The following is a 20,785-nucleotide window of genomic DNA, read 5'->3' as shown; positions in this document are numbered from 1 at the left end:
AAAGGGAGCTAAGGCTGTTTGCCTTTGTAATTAAAAGTCAAATATAGATTCAAGTGAGAGATTTTTGAAGGTATGTGTGTTGGTGGGTGGAAAACAGCACATTAGGAAGGAATCCCTCTCCCTTCAATAACTGTTCAGGTGCAATAACTCAAAAGGTAGCTTTAAAATTTTTTTCAAGAAATAAAGAAGTCGTACACCTGCATACAGGGTAGCTTGACATGCAGCCCAACTAGTCACCATGTTTGCTTATTTTTCTCTTTTGATATGTAGTATCAAGACATACCAGGCTTCAGCAGCATTTTAAACTGCCTTTTCTTTAAAGAGCAGGGCTTTTTCTATATAGGGATGAGGAAGTTAAAGTTACTGCATAGAGAATTTAGAGCTGCCTAAATGCTATTTGAGAAACTATGTAAATTTCAATCGTGGAGCCATAACTAATGGTAACAAGAAAGCAAACCATAATAATCAAAGTTCTTGTGAAGAAGAGTTATGAAACTGGGTCTGCTTGCCATTTCTATGTTGTATGCAGAGGAATTTCTTTAAAGAAAAGAAAGATCACAATGTTTACATAAACTAAGCAAATTTACGGCAGTGAAGTAGTATCCCTTAAGCCAAAGCCTAATCTAACTGGTGAAAACCAGTAACTTATCCATGGTAATGAAGCTATTTCACTTCTATAGAAGGTGTTCCAAGGGACATGTCATGACATGCCAAATACCAGAAAGCAGCACTGCCTTAAAGTCCAGAAGAGTCCACACCTCAAGCCAGAGGCAAAGATTTCTATGTTCCCCAAATACCAGAATGTCACTTGCCATTGTTCTCCACTGAAATGTAATGGAATGACAAAAAGAGAGTACTTCCCATCTTCTTCTATCATGAAAAATCAGCAATCACTGTTTCAATAGGCTGATAAACTGAAATAAATATTAAACCCAAGAAGAACAACCCCACATGGTACTAACTTTTCAAGCAATGGATGAAGAACCAAGATCCTTCATGGGAATACATAATGTCAGTATAGCACGTTAGCGGGGAGAGGGTGTACTGGAGAGAAGACACCGTAAATGTATCTAACAGCCAATTCAATTGAAAGTATAATTTCAGACCTTCCACTTCTTTCTCCCTTACCTTGGAATTTTCTAGTACCACCCAAGCTTTCGTTCCTTTTCATTGCAGCCCCATGTAGTGAGTCCTAAGCCTCTGACTATACTTTCAAGATCTCCAAGAGCTTAGTTTTGATAAGGCAGGCCCACCCAAATGCTATTCCCTTGCCTACTGAGGTAGAAGGAAAACTGCACAATCTTTTCCTACTCCTATAATGCCACATCTGGAGATTCCTCTGGTTAATTGAAAGGCATGTATACTGTGCTCCGCTTTTTGTCCACAACTGGCAGTATGATAGTGGCGGTTTAGCACTAATCATGTCTTTCAAATCACCAGGAAAACATGGATATCTATCAGGAAGTTCTTAGCAGTGGAGGAAATAAATATTTTGTATTTTTTGTTAAACATCTACATCTCTAGGATGGGCTATTTCCTAGCCATATTCTGAGTCAGTGGACTCAACTCATATTGGAGAATGAAGCTGTCATAGTTAATTGTGGTGTTAACTTGGAATAAGAAACACCTAGATCATTGGTTTAACACAGTTCTGGGTGTGTACGGATGATGAACTGACTAAAAAGGGAAGCACCAGGGTGTGAGTGGTACCAACCAATAGGTTTGTAGTCTGAATGAAATAAAAAGGGAAAGAAGGAGGAAGTCTCACTTCTGCTTCTTCAGAGGAATTCCAGTCTTTGCTATCACCTTTGGATGTCTGTCTTCAGGCTTGTGATGTAGACTCTCTGGCTTTATGATATGGACTCAGATGGTCTTTATAGTGAGCTGATTGAGGTGATACTCTTAAGTGAAATAAATAGGACACACGTGTAAATACCGAATAGTTTCTCTAGTGTGAGAAAGTGAAAGTATAGTAAGCTCTAGGTCTTCGACTTTGGACTGAATCCTCCAGCACTATAGTGAACAGACTACCCTTTTGCATTCCTCCATGTCTGACTCTGGAGGTGGCCACTGTAAGCCTACTTTTAAAATTCATTCATTCATTCATTCTGTTCCTCTAGTGAACCCTAAGGAATACAGATTTTCCCAAATTGTAGAATGCTTAAATCAAGACACTGGTGCAAACCTTCTTAAATAGCTGAAAAGATGGATGAAAATTTAAATGTTTCCTTGCCAACCCAATTATTCACTCAAAATGGCAGAAATGTAAGCTTTTTTCCTGGGTGCTACAGATCAAGCTTTTCATCAAAAAGGTCACCCAGACACAGGATTTCTTTGGCTGATCCCATTCCCATTCAACAAGAAAAAGAAATTAAGCCCCTACCCATATAGAAGTACAGCTGTCATGATTTTTGTTTTTTAAAACTAAAAGTGCAATAAAATCATTTTTCCTTGCTTAGAACAGTTAGCATTATTATGCAACTCTGAAAAAGACAGTTTGTCAAGAAAGTTAAGAATGCCAATACATGGGACAGTAGACTAAATTTCTCATTGTGCTCTGCATTTGTTATTGTTTGTATCTAGACACCCCCCTCAGCCTCATGTGTTCACAGGTGGGATTTTTCGGAGGTGGCTGCAACTAGGATGTGTGATGCTAGAATTAACTGTGTGGTGCTGTTCTTAAGTGTGTGATGCTGGGATTAAGGGTGCCCCATTCTGGGTATGTATGACACTGTCCAAATAGCAGTAAGCCTGGATAAAATATAAAGGCAGGCTTGGTTGCTGCTAGTTACTCTGCTGCTTTCCTGCCTTCTGCCTACCCTGCCATGCCAATGACTGTTTTTCCTCTGTGATGCCCCTTTGCCATATGATCCTGCCTTTGAGCCAGCTATGCACTGAAACCTCTACAAACTGTAAACCAGGCCGGGCATGGTGGTGCATGCCTGTAATCTCAGCACTTGGGAGGCTGAGGCAGGAGGATCACTGTGAGTTCGAGACCAGCCTGGGCTACAAAGTGAGTTCCAGGTCAGTCTCAACTATACAGTAAAACCCTGTCTCCAAAAAACCAAAAAACAAAAACAAACCTGTAAACCAAAATGAACCTTTCCTCCCTTAACTTCCGGTGTTTAGTATTTTGTCTCAGCAATGCAAGACTTAACAAACACAGCTTTGCAATGTCACGAGAGGAATATGTACACCACGGCAAACAGGAGTGTGGCTACACAGGCACAAAGGGCGAGGAAGCCCTTCTGTTAGAAACACCTGATAGGTGAGGAAGGTTTCTTTCCCAGAATGTATCTGTCATCTTCCTATCTTCTTGGCCACATTCCAGCTTCTTGAGTTCCATCAGCAGACAAATTTTTATTTCACTAGTTTCTAAACTGGAGAGGGTTGAGGATGGGACAAGAATCAATTGAGGAAAGAGAAGAGAATAGCAGTCAGTAAGTTTTGTGAATCATACCTTTGCTGTAAAAGCAGGGAATGAAAGGCACCCAGTCAAGGTCAAGGGCAAGTTCTGAAGAACAGTAGGTCTGAGGCATGGCTGCCTACACTGGTTGTATTTGGAGACATTTGTTTTCTTTTTGCTTCAGGCCTCCCCTCAACCAACACCAAGCAGCCTCTTCAGTGACAAATGGCAGGAGTTTAAGGTAATCCAGTTAGAATCCTGAAGACTCCTAGGAGGCACTGGTCACATGGGGTACTGACCAGTCTTCTTCCTTCTTCATCTCAGAGAAAAATCAGCACTTCCTGTTCTCTTTTGAAAAACAATAAAGGGAAAATGTAGCACTCAGAAGGAGTAAATATTATTTGTGATTTCTTAGTTTGTTTTGTTCTTGGTTGCTATTGTCAACCTTTGTCTTTTTTCCATACTCTTTTTACCTACCTACAACATTCCCTTCACAGAGGTAATGGTGGTTGTTATGGTTTGGGTCTAGATGACTCCCCCTAAGGCCTCATGTGGTCATAGGCTTCATGTAGAGCTTGCAAAGCTGGAATTGATTCATGATGCAATGCTAGGCTCAAGGGCACTAGGATTAAGGGTGTGAGTGCTATCTACCCTGAGTAGACTGAATAAGATAAAAGTGGCAGGGAGATGCTGTTAGCTCTCTTGTTACCTTTGCTGCCTTGTGTGTATGCCATGTTGTTTCTCCACAGCAATGCTTGTTTGCCATGCCAGCCTCAGAGCCAGCCAATTATGGGCTGAAACCTGTGCAAACCATAAGCCAAATAAACCCCTTCCCCTTTAACCTTGGGTGTCTGGTATTTTACCTCAGCAAAAAGTAAATAACACAGAGGTGGTGGCAAGATCAACTTCAGGAGAGAGGATGCTGAAGGTGGCTAAAACTCTAAAAGAGAGAAAACATTTTCCTACCACTGGAGGAGCTTAGGTACCAAAAAGAGGAACCGACTACCACTATATTTTTTTCCTCTTTTGATCTTAGTCACTTGGTCCTCAATGCAGGTAAATAATGAGGAGCCCATGGTAGAACCATGACAGACCCAAAGACTTGGAGATTGTGGAGAGAGAGACAATCATAGAAGCAATCAGATTAAGTTGTTTATGAATTCATGTGCCCGCCCTTGAACTGAATATGCATGGATCAGATCCTGAATGGCATATAAAAAGATTCTGAGAACTAAAGTAAGCAAAAGATGACTTTGCAGATTCCAGACTAGCCACTAAGTGGCGCAGATGTGGAAAAGATATGAATAGTACAATGTACGCTTTGAAAAAGAAAAATCAAAGAATTACAAATGCCAAAGCAATTTTGAAAAAGAACAAAGCAGTCTCACACTATCTGATTTCAATTCTTTCAGTAAAAGTAGGGAATCATGTCTGTGTCACTGGTGACAAAATGAAAACATAGATTCAGGAAACAAAGAGCATAAAGAGAAAGATCGACATGTGTATTGTAAATTGCTTTTGCCAAAGATTCTGAGGTAACTCAACAGGGGAAAGGCAGTCTTCTCAATAAATAGTGATTGAACAACTGATACGTATATGCAAAAAATAGCAAATCTCAACTCATGCTTTGCACCATATAAAAAGCATTAAAGCAAAATTAATCGAAAACTTAAACATAAGACTTATGAAATTTCCAGAAGAAAATACAAGAGAAAATCTGTATGATGCTGGATTTGACAAGATCTCTCAAATACAAGGCCAAAAGCATAACTCGACAGAGAAGAAGCTCAATAAATTGGATTTCATCAAAATTTCTGCTGTGAAAAAGGCACCTGTTGAGAAAATAATAAGACAAGTCACAGAATGGGAAAAATATGAATAAATCACAGTCTTATAATGGATTTCTACACAGAATATTAAGACTCTCAAATGTCAGTAATAAAACTCAACAATTTTTAAATGAGCAATATATTTGAACTGACATTCCACTATAATAAAAAGATGCCTAATTCATTAGTTATTAAAGGAATGTAAATTATAATGGAATTGAACTACTGAATATTCTTGTTAGAATGTTTTTTATTTTTTTTAGCAAAACCACACCTAATAAAGCAAATTGCTAGCAAAACTGAGCAGCAAAAAGTCTAATATATTGCTTGTATATGCAAGCTAGTATGGTGATTTTAGAAAAAAGTTTAGTATATTTCTTTAAACATCCATTTTTCCATAGAATCCAATAGTACTACTACATGTTTATGCAAGAGAAATAATAAATTATACTGACAAAAAACCTTGTACATGGATGTATATAAAAGCTTTAATGACAATCATTAAAAACTAGAAACAACTTAAATGGCCTTCAACTAATGAATGGGTAAACAACTGTATCATGTCTATATAATGCAATCTTACTCAGGAACAAAAAGAGATAAATGGTTGACGTAACACAAAAGAGCAATAAACTTCAAGTAAACTAAATGAAAGAACAGATGCAAAAATCTACAGACACTTTGGTAGCATTTTTAGGATATTTTAGAAGAGGTAAAACTATAGAGAAAGAAAAGAGGTTGGTGGTTACCAAGGGCTGAGAGCAGGAGGAAAGAGTTCTCTCAAAAACTGGAGTTAAGAAGTAACTTGGTGATAATGGAATGGAGTTTTATATAATGATTAAAATGTTGGCTAGATGGCTATATATTTTTGTCCACCCTAGCAAGTGTATAAATTTAAAAGAGGCAATATTTTCTGTGTGCAAATTACATCAATAAGCTGGACTTTTAAAAAAGAGTAATAGTGAGAAAGGGTGAAAAGGATCAATTAACGTAGATCCACCCCCAGCACCTACCTCCAACATTAATATGGGAAACAAGTGAATAAAATTTTTTAAATGATGAAAGTGAAGTACAGAAAAAGGCATGTTAATTCATTAGGCTTAGTGTAGTCAAGTAAAATGTCAAGAGGATTTCTCTTGTATAGAGCTGTCATGTCTTGCATGGATATAATTTTTCCACAGTGTAAAGGTTTGTTCCATTTTAATCATCTCAGAACACGTACTCATGCAATATTTAAGCTAATATACAATTATCCCCCCTCTCAATTTTTTCAGAATGTGTGTTTGTGTATTTGGCATATAGTCAGTTTTGGCCATTGAGGAAAGAATAGTTTCTACATTTGAAAGTGTTATAAGCGGGGAGCTAAAAAACCAAAGACTCTGTGGCACAAAAAGCTTAAAATAATTATTGGCTATTCCTTTACAGAAATCATTTGCTGGACACTGTCACAGACTAATGAAGACACTGTTGAAATTTCGTCCAGATTCCACTGTTGCTGTCAATCAGCTCTCATTTTATGGAGTTTATCATTCCTCTATATAATCTGCCTTTTCTGTCTGATGTTAAAACATTTTCTTTGGTTGAGCAGTTTCACTGCAAATGTATCTAAACATGGATTGTTATTTTTAATTTGACTTGATTAGAAAGTACTCAGCATCCTAACCTGGGTATGGCTCATCGATTCTGGGAACTTTTCAGCCTCTTTCTCTTTAAAATCATCTTTCCCCCATATTCTCGCTCCGGAACTGCAATTAAACATACTGTAACCTTTTTCATTCTGTCCTCTATGTTTCTTAACTTGTCATGGTTTCCATCTCTTTCTTTTCTATGCTACATTAAATCTAATTTATTTCAGTTCTCTTTTGATTTGTATTTAATCTTTTGAGTTTCTAACTTGAATGATTCTATTTTTCATTTCAAGATAAACTTATTTGGTTGTTTTTCAAAATTTCTGGACTATTTTGATAGTCTCCTATACCTTCATCATCACTTGGAGGCCTTTTTGTATTTAACTATATCAATCATACTTATCTTATAGTCTGTATCTGACCATTACGGTTGTCTTTTGTAAGTCTGTTCCTGCAGTTTGTTTGTCTGCTTAGTCACTTATACTGTCTTCTTGCTGCACAAATTCTGCAATTTTTAATTGTGAATTCAGGCTCCTGGGAATTGGAATTAGAGAAAATGTTTGATCTCCACATTTTTAATTACTCAAAACTGATTTGTGTTATATCTTTCAGGTGTTTGGAAAGCACCACCAATGTGCCACATCTTTAAAGTTTTTACTTTGGGATTCCAGGCCAGAGAAGCAAGAATTCTAGTCTCTATCCTTTACGAACAAGGGCTTGTGATCAAGAAATCTCTATAGAGAATTTTTTTCCCCACAAAAATAAGAGTTGAGATAGGCAGAATTAGTAACTATTTCAAATCCTCTACTTGCAAGGTAGTTTTATCCCCCTAGTTCATTGAGTAAGCTTGTCAATGTTTGAAAATCTTGGTTGGTTGGTTGGTTGGTTGGTTGGTTGGTTGGTTGGTTGGTTGGTTATTTATTTATTTATTTATTTGGAGGCTGGCTCTTGCTATATAAGTCAGGCTGGTCTTGAATTTACTTTGTAGGATTGAAAATCTTAGTTTTTATCTCAATTCTAACTTCCCAACCTTCTAAGGTCTCTGGCTACATCTCCTACTCCAAAACTTGAGTGTTCCACTAAAATTGAACTGAAGGCCACTAGCAATCAGCAGATAATTCAGACAAGTGCCAACACCCTGACTAGCTAACCCCTGGTTTATTGCTCTATATTGGTACTGTCTTACTATTTTTTGGCTTTAAGACATGCTCCTTACTTTGGGGCCATTTCAATCATTCATTTTAAAAGAATTCTTTATTTCTTCTATATGGTGAGTTTCTGAGTATCTATAATGTGCTAAAATGACAGATTTGTTATTCTCCATGATGGAAGACATACAAATGTCTCCCTTGACCATCACATCTTCATGACACAATGCTACATTAAGTCCCTGAATTAACATTCAAGTTGCAAACTTTCACCAATACAAAAAGACTTGACATTGTGAACATTCACAGAGTTGAACAAATCACGGAAATAGCTCATGTGTCTTCTGGACAATGTCACAGCTATGCTGCTGAGTGCCTAATATACAGTAGTACAGTGCTCAGTGGGAGCCCAGGATGTCCGGAAGCAAGAGGAAAAACAGTGATGATGTGGAAAAGACTGCTAAGGAAGTGCAAAGCAGTAACCATGGAGACTAAAGGGAAACGATTATATTTTACTGCATCACTATTTCAAGGTTATTGTAAAAGTAAGAATAGTTTATTTACAGTTGCGTTGTTCAGTACCACCACTTTAAAGTAACTATAAAAATAAAAATATTTTATTTGCAGTATTTTTGTGTATTTTTTTGTTTTTTATAGATTACATTGTATATCTGAGTCAAAGATGTTTAAGACTCATTTTGTCAGACTTAAGAAGAAATCTGATTTACAAACATAACCCTGGAATGGAATTTGTTTGTAATTTGAGGACCTACTATACTGAAAAGATTTTCTGTAGGATATAACATGCTCCATCTATTAGTAGAAAATAAGGGTGAAGCAGAACAGCAAATGGCACACGATGATTTCTAGGCTCCTATGCTTCTAAAACTTTAGCGGGTATAAGAATCATCTGGAGTGCTTAAAATTCATACTGTTGTCTCTTCCTCACCACATCAGGATTTCTGATTTTGTAGCTTGCATGGAGTGTGGCTGGAAATCTGCATTTCTAACAAGTTTTCAAATGATAGGGGGATGCCTTTGGACCAAGGACTATATTTTGAGGATCATGATGTTAAGTCTATAGAAAACTAGTTCCTCCATCATTCTTTGTCTCTCCAGTCTTATTCACAGTATAAGAAAGCAAAAATTAAAATTTCCAGAATTAGGCAAATAAAATTAGAAATGTGTTAGTGCAACCTTTTAATTTGATAGTTACAAGATTTAGATCATTATGTATCCATGAGGATTTGGTCTCCAAGTGGGATGTCATAACGATATATACAAAGCATAATTGCTTAAATCAGTAAGTAAACAAGAATTTAAAAAAAACAGATGCACAAACAAGTGAATATATGCAACCATGGTTGGCAAAAGTCACATTTTATACAATTTAATCAGATTTATTATGTTGTACTTCCAATGGAACCTGGTTAAATTACTTATAAAATATTGATAAAACATAGAAAAATTTCAATTCCATAAGTGAAAACAGAGTACAAATGTAAGTTACAATGAGAAGTTACAAGCAAAGAAATTGAATAGGTCTGGAGACCTGATCCATAATTTCTTCCTCTTGTGATAGACAAACTTGCTTCTCACAAAACAACTGTGCAAGATGGAAGCCTCAATATTATTTTATGATTGACCCTTAGAATTCACATTTCCTTCTATCTATAATGTCTCACTGGATGACAAAAATGAAGCCTATGAATTCTGTGAAGGAACAATAAGGTGGTCATTAATTCTGGTCATTAAATGAGAAAATATGGTTTAAAGGGGAACATCTTAGAGGCTATCAACTTTCCAATCCAAGAAAAGACTATCATTACTTCTATATCTAAGAAATTCTGTCAAAGGCAAAGGTTAAGCCAAATATTTAACAGATAAAGCCTTCACAGGCAAGGCTGAAATTATAATTGTTCACTGGGTGACCAAAGTATGACAATGAATAAGTAACCTGAACATTTATAAATGAACAGGGACCAATTTCATTGATTTTCTAATTAGTCAAATGTATGAAACATGTACCCAACAAATCAGATAGTTCTCTGTCTCAAAATGACTACCATCACAGAAAAATAATTATAACAAAATTAGATTATAGGTTACCAACAATTAAACTACCTCTTTTTCAGATTAAAGACAAAAACTTAGAATTTTCCTACCATTGAACAATGTTTAAACTAGTGATACAAAAATAGGTGAATGTGCTTGAATGTCCGGCCTTTCGAAAAAGAATATAGTTGAATACACACTACATGGTATTTTATGAAAAATGAAGTTTATGGGTTACCAACTGATGATAATTTATTTCCCTTTCCCTTGTCTCTTCTTCTCAACTATCAAAATTTTTAATTACACATTGCACAAGAATCAAATTTAAGAGAAAAAAATGTACTTCTGCTCAGGTCACACCTGGGAAACAATGATTAAAACTGGGCTATAACTGATGCCAATTATGTCAGGTGGCAATGGGAAAGAACTCATTAGTCATTACAACAGGTTTCATCATCCTCATTTCATGCCACTTTTATACAGAATTGAATAAATAGTGCTGGTGGGACTTTGAAGACAAAAGCAGATGTAGAGTGTTCTAAACAAATGCCTGCATGGAGACGACGTATGCAAGTGGTAGCCACAGCATGCAAAGATCTAACCAAAAATTGTCAAAGAGGGGGGATTGCATTGTAGAATTTCTTCTGGTAGGCCCAAGAGACATGCTTTAATTTAGTACATTTATACATTTTTCCCCAATGATTCTGAAAGCTAAGTTGTAAGGATAGGCACACAATGTCTAAAAGAACTGGGTAGCTCCGTGAAAGCATAAAAACACCTTACCATACTTGAGACAATAAAACTTTACACCAGAAATATACACAGTGTAATTTCCACTGGAAGAAAGGATGCTGTGGGTTTCTTCTGCCAGCAGAAATCATACTGTTAATAACACCACAGAAGCCTTAGGAGAGCTCATTTCTGTATAAAATGGGCAAAAGTCCATTTGGATTTTTCAGAAGTCAAAAACGAAAGGGATATTAATCGATAATCTTTTTTGAGGGTACTAATGCATGTAAGAATATTTAAGTTTTTCATCTCTTGTCCAAATATTTCATCGTAGTTGGGTCAAAATTGGGCAGGATCTGTTCGTAATGCCTAAGGAATATGAAAAGCTAGCTTTAAAACTCACTGTAACCTATACTTACTTCTCATTACATTTCATTTCTCTATTATTTTCTTCGAAGAAGTGGTCTCATTTATACCCTTCATTAATTTAATGGTATCTTTTTAACCCTATCTCATATAATTGGCACTTGCTAGTTTTAAGTGTCTGTCTTACATGTGGTAAGCAGTAAGATCTTATTTCCATTTTACTGATAAGGCAATGGACTTAAGAAGTTAACACAGGGGGAAAGGAGAGATGGAGAAAACTGATCTCTTAACTCCAAATCTAGCATTCCTTCCTCTGTACTACACTGATTCAAAAAAGCTTTGTATAATGAAATGTTTATTTCTTTTTTCTTTTTTGGTCTTTTGAGACAGGGTCTCACTATGTAGTGGAGACTGACCTGGAACTCACTATGTAGCTTAGGCTGGTCTCGAACTCACAGTGATCCTCCTGCCTCAGCCTCCCGAGTGCTGGGATTTCAGGAGTGCGCCACCATGCCCGGCTGTTTATTTCTATAATACCATAATTTACTATAATTTAGTAATTTATTACTTATTCAGCTTTCTTTTTTTGTTGTTTTTTGAGACACGGTCTTGCTATGTAATTTAGGCTGGTCTTAAATTCATTATGCAGTCCAGGCTGAACTTTCAGCAATCTGTCTGACTCAGCCTCCTGAGTGCTCAGTGATTATAGGCCAGCATCACCACATCCAGGTTACTCAGCTTTTAATGGAGGTTATAAAGTGTAATTACTCTGCTGGAAAAAGAAAATTAATTTCTTTGATGTTTCTAAAATAATTTTGTGCCATAACTCTCCCAAATATTTCCAAAATTTTCATATCACTCAGGTCAAATTTTGAAAGATAAATCTTAGCAAAAATGTGTGAAATTCCACTTGTTTTCCTACACCATATTGACTGGTAACAACATTAATGCCTTAACATTGCTTTAGGTTAAACAAACTCCTAGATATACTGATTGTATTATGAAAACAATTCAGGAAAGTTAAATTTTAGGGAAAAAATACCTGAGCTCACAGCTCACACTCCCCTCATTAAATTTCTTCTACTGCCAGATAGATGATGATAGGTAGACAGATATTCCCAATTGCAAAAGACAATACTGTTGCTATGCATGAACTGTATCATATCCCTTTCAAGTTTCAGATGTTGAAACTTAGTGATCAATGTGAAGAGGGGCTTGCAAGAGATGACCAGGTCAGGTGGATTCTTTCCTCTTGACCTACAAAGGATTATGTCTATTCCCTTTTTATTTTCAAATGGTCCTCCTACACCTTTGAATAGATCACATTTTAGGATTTCCCCTCTGAATGGACCATTAATAAATCATTGTGTGTGGCTCTTCCCAATCTTCACACAGGACTATTACCAAATTTCACAGATCTCCCCTACCTAAATTACATAAAGTGGAGTTGATGGAAATTATTTTAACTATACAGAATAACAACTGAAGAGTTTGAGGCAAGAGAGTGATAAATAACACAGTTTAATACTTTGCCCTTATGGTACTGGGTATGAACCCAGGACCTTTGTATGAGCTACATCCTCAGCCCTTTATTTTCAGAAAGGGTCCCCATAAATTGCAAAATTGCCCAGGCTGGGTGCAGATTTGGAATGTTCCTGCCATAGCCTCACAGAGTGCTGGGATCACAGACATACACCAAACACAATAATGTGACAGTGCATAGAAAACAAGTGGTATAGAGAGTTGGTCCATTCTAACTCTGAAGAAATCTTGGGCTTTCAACCAATTTGATTACACATTACTTCCTAAATCTAGCTGAAAATCCCATTCTTCAACTAATCCACATCTGGCTGTTCCCCACTATGTAATGCCAGAATTGGCTTCTCCTCCACAAGATCACCCTCTATCTCAAACAGATCTCTAAATATAGTGTGCGCACACATGCGCGTGTGCACATGCGCATGCACACACACACACACACACACACACACACACACACACACACACACACACACACTGGTAATGGGAACTGAACTCAGGGCTGTACACTCACCAGGCAGGTTCCGGCCCTAACACACATTTGTTGAGTACTAAACTATAGGGAGTTTGATTCCTTTTCTAAAAGAGGGAAACATATATGGATGGTTATGAAGGTTTATAAAGAGCAAATATACAAGTGAATATTGAACAGAGTATTTCAGAAGGAAATAAGATTACTGTTCTGATAGGCAGAGGAATAAGAGCAGATTGTGGTGTTGCAATAATTTGGACGATCTTTCTCTCATTTACCTATGTGATAAAATTAGCATGTGTGACTTCAAAAGATTATGGAACGAGTGAGGGAAACAGTTTGGCAAATTCAGAATAAAAACTTCTAAGCCAAATTTATAAATTTTTGTAAAGGTTAAACTATATGTGTAGATTAAAATGTGAGAGAGATAAACAAATGAATTTTTCTAAGAGGGTAAGGTAGATAATGAATAAAAACAAAGAAAAGTAAGCATGTCTGCAGTGGCCTGAAAATGGTTTTCAAGGCTGGAATCTTTATAAACAAAAAGAACTTTCTGCCTGTTTGATACCATATTATTAAAAACAGCTGCATGGAAATTCAACAATCAACAAAATTGGGATGGTGTGACTCAAAATATAAGCCAAGATGAATCTCATTAAAAATGTTGATTTGTATGGTTCATAAATGTACATGTTCTATAATTGCCTATATGAATGGGAGTTTCCAAATGTTTACATTACTGCATTTAATGTTTGTAGTCTCAAAAAATTAGACTAATCAAATATAATTTTGGAGATAAACAAATCTGAGTAGGCAAAACCTAAAACCAAATAATAATTTTGAGAATCTGAAAGTCAGCCTGAAAAGACCAAACAGAAACACAGGCAGTGGTTAGGGTATATGTAAGGGATATATGATGTGAAGATCATACGATAACATGCCCACAATGGCTGCATGTTCTTCTAAGGGCACTGAAGTATAACACTTGAGGTGTGTCTAACCACCTGAAGTAGCAGAGAAACATATTCCTCCAAAGTATAAGAGTCCCACTGAGAGAGTGGGTTTACTGACAGGGAGAGTCTGTTCTTACAGAGAATTCTCTCCTCTCTTTCTCTCTCTGAAATTTAAACTGCTGCCAAATTCTGTTATAATCTTACACGACACTGAAATTCTGTCATAGTTTTGTGTTGCTACAACAAGAATGCTACTAAATGAGTAATTTATAAATAAAAGAAATCTATTGCTCATAGTTCTGGAAGTTAAGTTTAAGACTGAAGTGCTGATATCTGGTGCTGACACTGCCTCTCTTCTGAATCAAGCATGGAAGATAGAAAGGCAAGAAAGTAAAAGAGAAGGAAGGGAGGGAGAGAGGGAGGTATTTTTTTAATGCAAACACACCTAAAGAAATAGGACTTCTAGGTGTCAGGGATTTGGCTCAGTGGTTCTGCCGCCTGCCTCAGAAGTGCAAGAGCCGGAGTTTGATCCCCGGCACCAAACACAATAGGGTAAGTGTGTTTGAAGCAAAGAGGAGGGTAATTAACGGGAATGTGTTTCTTACTCTAATTTAAATGCTGAAAGAATCATACCTAGTGTTAAAGAAAGAACATTTCAAATACGTTCTGTGTATCAGAGAGAGAGAGAGAGAGAGAAAGAACATTCATGAGAATAGGAAAGTTTTCACAATTGGTCTGTACAAATCTGTTAGAGGAAGCTGATCAAAACGAGTTAAAAACAGCTAAACAACACTATGAGTATTTTAAAATATGGAACCAGGTGTTTTTCTACTGCATTTGTTCTATATCATTTTGTAGAAGGAAATAGCAGTATGTAAGATAGTTTCAAATCAAGGAAAGGTATTTGAAATTCAATTTCATTTTGTTTAAAGTAAATTGCACATTCAGTATAGGTTGTTGCCTAATGAACAAGTGTGTGGAAGCACACACACACATGCCTAAGGATAGGATTAATCATATTTTTCTAATGTTATCTTTTATTATGAAAGTAATTTTCATAGGCAAAATGAAGCAAAATGCTAATTTTGAGTTTCTGGTTTTCTCTTTGTTAAGGTGGCAATTAACTTCATTTTTACTTCTACTTGCCAGGCATTCTGGCACATGCCTGTAATCCAAGTCCTTGGGAGGCTGAGGTAGGAGGAACACTACAAGTTTGAGGCCAGCCTGGACTGCACAGTGAGTTCAAGGCCAGACAGAACTACACAGCTAAACCATGCCTCAAAAGAAAGAGAGAAAAAGAGAGAGATAAAAAATAAACCTCATGATTTAGTGAGATAAGCTGTGTATATTATGTCAAAGTGGGACAGTGGAAGTAATATTTGTGGAATACTAATTGATGTAGACTGAAAAGAAACATGGTCATTTTGAATAATCCCACCCACCATCTTAGAGAGACATAGGTTTGATTTTACTTAAGGTCATGAGCAGCCTCCAGAGGACATGCCAACAGGCACCTCAAGAACACACAAGCAGGTTATGAGCATTTCCCACAAAATATAGCAGTCCCTGGAGGACACATCAACAAGTTAAAAGCATTTCAGGGACAACACCTAAGCAAGCCATAGGTTGTCATTTCTCTGACCCGCCCCCTCAAAAACCTGCCAAAAAGCACTATAAAAAAGCCTCTTAATCTGTAAGAGACACCTTCTCAGTTCCACTCAAACAGAGGTCCCTCTCAGGTTTAGCAATAAACATGCTTGGACTCTTGAGTTTGTGTCACTAATTTCTCAGTCAGAAAGATAAAAGCAGGGGCTCTTTTGCAATCTAGGAAGCAATAGGAAGAAACAGCCCTTCCCAGGCTCAATCCTAAATCCTGAGAACCTCCTATTTCTTGCCCCATTTCCCCTCCTTCCCAAAGAGTGATGGAGTAGACTCAACTACCCTCTACAGCAACAACTGGAGGCTCTGGCCAAGGCTGCACTTTGGTGAGCCCTCAAAACCCCTGGAGGCGATGTTTCAGGCCCATCTATTATATACAGATGAGTTAATAAGAAAATATCATGGGGCAGTTAGTCAAGGCTGGGCTCCAAGAAAATTATGACCAGAGGCACATTCACTGAAGGCCAGGATTTGAGAAAAACAGGAACTATAACACCCACATACTTAACCTAGGGATGAACAGCAGTGACTGATATTCTAAATAGGTATCAATCACCATGGGTGGGAACCAAAACCTCCCTAGCCCATTCCTTCCTGAAAAATCCTTGTTCAGTCCATGTATGCTTGTTATGTGACTTGCTGTCCCATTTGATCCCCATTTAATCAATATACCTAAGCGACTATATTTGTTGTAATCTAATTGGTTGTCCCATAGTTTTTCTCCGACCTCATGCCCATCTTGTGATTGCCCATTGGGTCAATATCACCTAAATGACTATACCTGTAATCTTCTTAGTTGACTGTAGTTTTGTCCCACTTTGAACCCACCTCTCCTCGAGGCTATGCTCCATAAAACACTCTTGAAAAGTGGGATTGGTGGACAAACTGCTGTATGTCCCCCCCTTAGATAGAAGCTACCTTTCTCTCAATAAACTTTTCCTACTTTTAACCACCATTGTTCTTTAAATTTATTCTTCAATTTCAGAGAACTTGGCCTCAATGTTATGGACATCTACCAGGCCAGGTATTATAATATTTCCCTTATATTATTTGGAGATCCTAAGATCATATGCCCTATATCATTTGGAGTCCCACCAAGATAACTAGACAGAGGTAAGAGTTTGCTCTTTGTTTTTTTTCTTCATAGATTCTGGCTTGAGGCTCGCCCAGGTAACCAACATTGTCTTGAATTTTATGCCTTATAAATTTATGACAATTGTGTCTCTTGTTAAAATTATAATTTATTCCTCTTATGTATATGTTGCATTTGAACCTATTTGCTAAATTTACTTGTAGTCCTTGTTTGACCTGTTAAGAATAATGTTAGAATGCAACCTAGTGGATATCAATGGTAACTACAAGTAAGTTTAGAAAATGCTGTAAAATGGGTATTTTTTCTGGATTAGAAACTCTCCCTAAACTTTCTCCAACTTGTTGGAAATTAACTTTAGAACCACCTTGTAGTCAGACTGGTCCTCCCTCTATGAAGTCAGGAGAATGCTAATCAGCAAATAATTTGTGCTTTTCTTTTTTTAATTTTTTGGTACCAGGGATCAAACACAGGTCCTTGCACTTGCGAGGCAGGTGGTGGTGGAACCAATGAACTAAATCCCTGGCCCAATTTGTGCTTTTATTTAGAGTAAAAAGGGATTTTAGTCAGCCTTTCTCTTGTTTCATGTGCATGTAGAAAACTGATAAATAATGTGCCTTTACTAACGTGTGAATTATACTTCCTAGGCAATAAGTTTAACCTGTGAAGCTTCAGACACACAGAAATTTTAGATTAAACCTTTAATAAAACTTGGCCTGATCAGGTAGATAACACAGGTGCCTTGGAGGCTTCTTCCCAAGCAAAATTCCTTTGAGCCATTTGTTTGCTTCTCCAGGTGATCTCCATGCAGGACAGAAAGTGCTAACCTTTGATCTATCTGCCTGAATCTCTTTCAAAGAATTAGAAAGCAATGGTTTGCATATCTTGATTATTGGTTTTGCTAACAATACTTTCTTCTTTGAACATGATTCAGTTGTAACCTATGCTTTTAAAATACCTGCTGGAGTTAACAATTCAAGTTTCCTGGGGAAGGTAGGGCCATGGAGCCTTTAAAAGGTGGCTAATCTAGCCCAGCCTATCTTCCAGTTTCTGCCAAATGGCAGTCACCTACTCTGAAGTGAGTCAGTCACCTCAGAGACATCCAAGGATATAGGAATCGAGTAGAAATTAAAAGCGATGCTGATTTCTTGCTCTTGTATTTGTTTTGGGGAATTCATTGTCAAAATTACATGGTTGGGGGCCCAGGGATTTAGCTCAGTGGTTCCACTGCCCGTTTAGCAAGTGCAAGGTCCCGAGTTCGATCCCCAGTACTAAAGGGGGTAAAATTACATGGATGGCCTACCCCCTAGGGCCAAAATGGAATGGAGAAGAAGGTATTGATTATGATGCTATTTCACAACTAGAATCATACTGTAGGAAAGAGGAAAAATGGTCATAATTTCCTTATTATCAGACTTTGTTTGCATTAGGAAATAATCCTAACTTGTGTTTAAAATTTAAATGTAAGACATAGGAAAACCACGTACCTGACCCTTCAGGAATTCACTACCACTGAACCTGAGGGCTATTATTCCTCTCCTTGTAGAATCTCAGGACTAAGTTTCCAAACCAACTTTATTGAAAACCTCGTCTACCATTACTGAATCTGAGGCTTGCCCTACTCACCCTTTGGGTGATGAGGGTGGGGCTTCTATGCCAGACATAATTCAAGCCCCTGTAGAGCTATATCTATTCTTAGCTAATTTGATAAGGCACCTCAAGGACAATATCCCTTACATGAGGTAAATATCAAACACAGGACTACTTGTGTTGTTGTTGATATATTATTTCCCATCAGTGGCCTTAAACAGATCAAACGAGGCCTAGAAAAAGTTTTCAGGTAACCATAGTAAGTATATTGAGTTCTTTAGAAGATTTACTCAGATCTATGAACTTGATTAGAAAGAGTTATGTTACTTTTAAATCAAACATTAACTTCTAGTAAGAGACAAGTACCATCACAAGCTGCTACTACATTTGGAGATGAATACTATCTTAATTTTAAAAGGGCAGAAGACAGGTAGCAAGGGGAACAGCTAATTCCTACTGAAACATAGTAAGTCCCCATAAAAGATTTCCACTGGCCTAATGGAAGGTCAGAATAGGAGATGTTTTAAGGTATGCATTCTTGAAGGTCTAAAAAACACAAGAACTAAACCCTTTAGTTATTTTAAATTGTCAACTATTAATCAGGAGAAAGATAACAACCCCTCTGCCTGCTTAAATCATTTACCATAGCCTTTGATGAAACAAACATCCCTAGCTCAGGATTCGATGGAAGGATAGAAGACAGATTTATTACCCAATCAGCCCCCAGGTATTAGAAAAAGGCTACAAAAATGACTTTTGTTCCAAATAGCTCATTTAATACTTGGTAAAAATTGCCTCCCCCCCAAAAAAAATTGCCTCCCCAATATTTTATTATCAAGACCCAGAGGAAGCCAAGAGCAGAAAATGAAGAGATCAAAAGAATGTGGCTGCTTTAATAATGGCCTTAAAAAGAGCAGACCCTAAGTCTGATACTTGTGGCCTCAAGAGCTCCACAACTACTAACTTCACAGCATACCACTGCAGGAAGCCAGGATACATTAAGGGGGACTGCCATAAAAGGCAAAGGCCATATCCTTATTGCCAAGGTGTGGTCACTGAAAGCCAGACTTGTGTTCTGAGGTGCAGGGCCCAGAGCTCAGGCCCATCATACCAGTCAGGATTAAAGAGCCCTGGGGTCACCCTCTCTCCTCTCCCTCTGGCTGAACTCTCATATCTGAGGAGGAGCCTTAGCTGACATACCTCAGTGAAAGGACTAAGTGGAGAGCAGGTAACTCACTATTTCTCTTATCACTTGGGAGTATAACTGGGATGGTTTTCTTTTTACACACTTCTTTTAATCATGCCTAAAAGTCCAGTTCTCTTCCTGGAGAGAAGTATTTAATCTGGTTTAAATGCTTCAGTTTTTTGCAAGTCATGTTCTGGCAAAATGTAGATGATAAATTGTTATATGCCCCCTCAGAAAAGATCTCCAATCAAGACACAGGTATTCTGCAGAAGTTTCTAGCAAACAGGGGTTATGAGGGTTCTAGATCTAAGGCACAATTTTGCAGCCTTGAGGTAAAATATTTGGGCTTTATTATATCTAAGGGAACATGAAGACTGCAGTAAGAAAGAATTAAACCAATTCTTTCTGTCCCACAGCCTAAGACCCTAAAGTAGGGAATCCTAGGAGTTACAGGATTTTGTCACCCTTGGATAGCAGGATATAGTGAGATTGTGTGACCCCTCTATCAGCTTATTTTAAAAAAACCCAAAAGAGATACTCATGGGGGGGTACTGGGGATTGAACTCAGAACCTTGCATTTCCAAGACAGGAGGCAGAACCACTGAGCTAAATGCCCAGTGCCAGACACTCATATTTTAACCTAGGAACCTGATTTCCAAAAATACATTCCAAAAGCTTAAATAAGCACTTCTAAATACACCAGCATTAAGCCTACCAACAAGACACCATTTCAATCTGCATGTTAATAAAAGGAGCTGTGTGGCTTCAGGAGTGCTTACACAGGATCAATGACCTGCCCAATAGCCTGTAGGGCATTTTAGTCATAAATTAGATATTATAACAAAGGGATGATGTGCATGTCCTAAGAGCTATGGCTACAGTAGTTCTCCTGGTACCAGATAAAGTGCAGTATAGATACTGGTAGGCATGTATTTTCAACGTGGGTTTAAATAGAGCCTAGCCAGAACTGCTACAGAGGGAAGTTTCCCAGATATCTAGATACAGAACCCCAAATGTCCCAAAAGACCTTTTTCACTTAGGGCTGAGATTTCTAGATGATCACCTGTCTCTGTCTGCCCCTGGGGGTGATAGATCTCTAGTATAGGCTGGGATTCTACTACCTTTGATTCAGGGT

This window comes from Fukomys damarensis, unplaced genomic scaffold (genome assembly GCF_012274545.1).
Source record: "Fukomys damarensis isolate Sample0158 unplaced genomic scaffold, DMR_v1.0_HiC HiC_scaffold_39, whole genome shotgun sequence".
NCBI classification, from domain to species: Eukaryota; Metazoa; Chordata; class Mammalia; order Rodentia; family Bathyergidae; genus Fukomys; species Fukomys damarensis.
The sequence above is the reverse complement of the archived record's forward strand: the minus strand, read 5'-3'. Positions refer to the sequence as shown.